Here is a 3768-nt window from a genome sequence, read left to right on the forward strand (position 1 = left end):
CATCAGAATTCCAAATGACCGTACATTAAGAAAGTAAAAATTAATTATGTTCTGGTATAAGACACACTACTGGCCAGAAAGAAAGTCCCAAGCTGTGAGGAAGAATAAGTCCAATTGGTATAACCTCAACCTATTTCATCGGCATGACATTATCAAGAGGTATCCTCTTGAGATAGACATATATATATATATATATAGATAGACATTATATATATATATATATATATATATATATATATATATATATATATATATATATATATATATATATATATAGATAGATTGGAGGTATTAAAATTTAATGCTCTATGTAATATGGTAAAGTTAAATACATTTAATCAAACTAAAAGACGCCTGTCTGTAATAACACATCAGCAAGCATTTTAAAGTGTTACAAATTTGTGCTTAAAACACAGCGTTACCAGCATGAAATGATAAATATAACAGGGGAAAAAACCTGAAAGTGGAGATGCCGAACATGATATATGTAGTGCCTTACAAGTAATGTTTACATTGTACTATAGCTGTTACTAAATGTTCAAATGGAGATAATAGACCCATGTGACCAGCATGTGCCTCCCACTGAATCTCCTTTCTCTGCCAATAAGAAAGGGAGGCTTGCTGCGAGGAGAAGCTGCATTCACAGAGCCAAGTGACAGTCTGATGGGAGGAACGCATGGGGAAGAATCTATGATGACTTGGGATTTGTATATTAGATTTAAAACCAGATATGGCTTTGCAAGTTATATTTGACAACATTTATGGCTCAGCATATTATACTTGGCACCAGATGTAGCTCAGCATTGTTAGGCTGGCGAGTCTTGTCATAAACTTACAGAACTAGTGGTAGAGGTCTTCGCCTATAGCAGCCGCCTTTCCCGTAGAGCTGGATGTGCTCACAGGTACTTGGATGCCCCCAGGTCTTAACTCTAATGTAGTGTAAGTTCATGAGCAACACCACAGCGGATGGAAGATGGAGGAAATCCAGACGATAGCGGGTAGTCAGAAGGCAGGCTAAGGTCGGGGGGTCCCTTGCACATAGGAACGTTGGAGACAGGCAATAAGGTCAGGGCTGGCGGCAAACAGGAGAATCCAAGAAACAGGTCCAGAGGTCAGGGCAATCAGAAAACAGGCAAGGTCCAATAACAAGCAAGAGGTCATGACGATGGGTCAATCCAGAATATCAGCAGAATACACAAGGTACTAAAGCACAGCAGGTCCGCAATTCCTCAGGAGACGCTATAACCGGAAGTGAGGCTAAGCCCTCCCTGCTTAAATACAGCAAGCAGACAATCAGAGACAAGCCCAAAACATACACCCCAGGGGCTGCCTTATTAATAAATATCATTAATTAGTCCACAAGCTATTATTTACTTAATGCTGCTCAGAGTTGCCGGGGCGCAGTGCTGATTAGAAAGCCTCCAGACCGTTGCCATGGGGATGGCCAGGACAGAAGAGAGGGGAAGTGACGTCCCGGCTGTTTCTATGACAGCTGGAGAAAGCGAACTGCGGCTCATTACAAGCATATTATACTGGACACCCAAAATGGCTCAGCAATGGCTCCCATGATTTTGAAATGAAAAAACAGGCCACCTATGTGTCCTTAAATCTGCCCTTTAGGAGTTTTTCGAGAACCTGTTCCCATTTACCCTGTTGTTTTGGGTGGATCAAGAGTCTGACTTATGGGAAAATTATTATTTCAAGATAAAGATTTTCAGGGAGAAAAAAAACGTGGCTCTCCTGGGAATCCTGGGGCACGTGGATGTCCTAGGATCATCATATGATATCTTGCATGGGAAAATTAAAATAATTGTTTTAAACAAAAAGGGAGCTGACAAAAGTGTTTTAGTAACTGAAATATGGGGTTAGTAAGGAAGTATGGAGGAAAAATACAGAAACAAAACAGGTCATTGGCTAAACAGGAAACGTTAGATTATAGATGGAGAAAGAAATTGCTACACACGTAAAACCAACATTAGATAAGTAGGACAGAAAAGAAACAATGAAGAAGCATTACATTTCAATTAGAAATAAACTTAAACAAAATATAACTCAGTAGATTGTAAATAGCTGTAACAAGCAGTATAAGAGGGGAAAGGTAGTGTTTATTTAGAGAGACAGTAAAGACGAGGGGTTATAGAGTTGCATAGTCAGTAAAATAGAACAACTCCAGGATTATATAGTAACAGAGGTAGCATAAAAGGAAGATCAACGAGGGTAAAAGTGACACATTAAACAGTTATAGCAGAGTAGGTAAAGGACGGGGTGAGTTTACAATAGCAAATACCAGAGACAAAGACAAGGAGAACTCAACCCGGACTGAGTGGTGAAGACTGAGTATAATGAAGAAAAGCATCAGTATGGCCAAGCCAATGCCATGTCCTTCATAAAACTATTGAATCATAAAGGACTAAGATAATTGGTACCATTAAAATACCTAAAATGCATTACTACATACATTACCCTGATACACTCAAGTCCTGGCCAGGTTAACACATAACGAATTGCATTCAGGAACAAAAAAAAACACTACGGGGTGGTACACAGGACATTGACTATGTATGAATAAGATCAATAATTAGACTGCAATTATATAGCGCAGACAGATTCACATCCCTCAATTGCAAGTGCATTTGTTATGTGCTATTTAATGAATAAGAGACAAGGATCATTTCATCAATCATAACAAGAGACATTCAAGTAACTGAAATAAGTTAGTAATTGATTAGTGAATGATTTAAATAGTTCATAATAATAGATTGAATGTTAGTATCAGCTAAGGAACATTAGCATAGAGCCAAATGATAAGATAATATACTTGATTAGGATTAATTCACTCACAAATAGTGAAGACAAAGGCCTAGATTTACTAAGCTGCGGGTTTGAAAAAGTGGGGATGTTGCCTATAGCAACCAATCAGATTCTAGCTGTCATTTTGTAGAAGGTACTTAATAAATGAAAGCTAGAATCTGATTGGTTGCTATAGGCAACATCCCCACCTTTTCAAACCCGCAGCTTAGTAAATCTAGCCCAAAGAGTTGTATCTTGTTAGACAGAAGGAGACTAAGAAGGTAATCAGATGTACAAGGCTCAAGCTGAAGAGAAAATGGCCCAGTCAGTAGGTATAGGAGGCAAAACTTTTTTTAGGTATATAAGTGAAAGGAGAAAAACAAAAGGAGGAATAATAAGACTAAAGACAGAGAGCGAGAGTCTTGTTGAGGGAGACAAGGTAATACCAGATCATCTTAATAGTTATATTTGCTCAGTGTTCACTACAGAAAGAGCTGGGAAGGGGCCGCAGTTAAGTTACAAGAATAGTCATAAAAATGTGTAGGAACGAAAGTAGAGAGTTGTAGTAAATGGAGTGCATTCACAGGAGGGAATTGTTTCCAGTTGAGTACCTCAAGGATCTGTACTTGGACCAGTGCTTTTTAATGTCTTTATTGGTGACATTGCAAATAGTATTGAAGGGAAAGTATGCCTTTTGCAGATGACACAAAGTTATGCAATAGGGTAGACACACCAGGAGGGGTAAAATAAATGATTGATGATCTAGGTAGTCTAGAGGAATGGTTAATAGAGTGGCAACTACAGTTTAATGTCAAAAAATGCTAAATCATGCACTTGGGTCTCAAAAACCCAAAGGCTAAATATAGTATTAATGGCACTATAGTGGAAACTACTGAGGAGGAAAGTGATCTAGGAGTCACTATTTCAGGTGACATAAAGGCAGGTAAGCAATGTGACAAAGCAGTGAGGAAGGCAAGT

The sequence above is a fragment of the Mixophyes fleayi genome, chromosome 3 (genome assembly GCF_038048845.1).
Source record: "Mixophyes fleayi isolate aMixFle1 chromosome 3, aMixFle1.hap1, whole genome shotgun sequence".
Taxonomy (NCBI): domain Eukaryota; kingdom Metazoa; phylum Chordata; class Amphibia; order Anura; family Limnodynastidae; genus Mixophyes; species Mixophyes fleayi.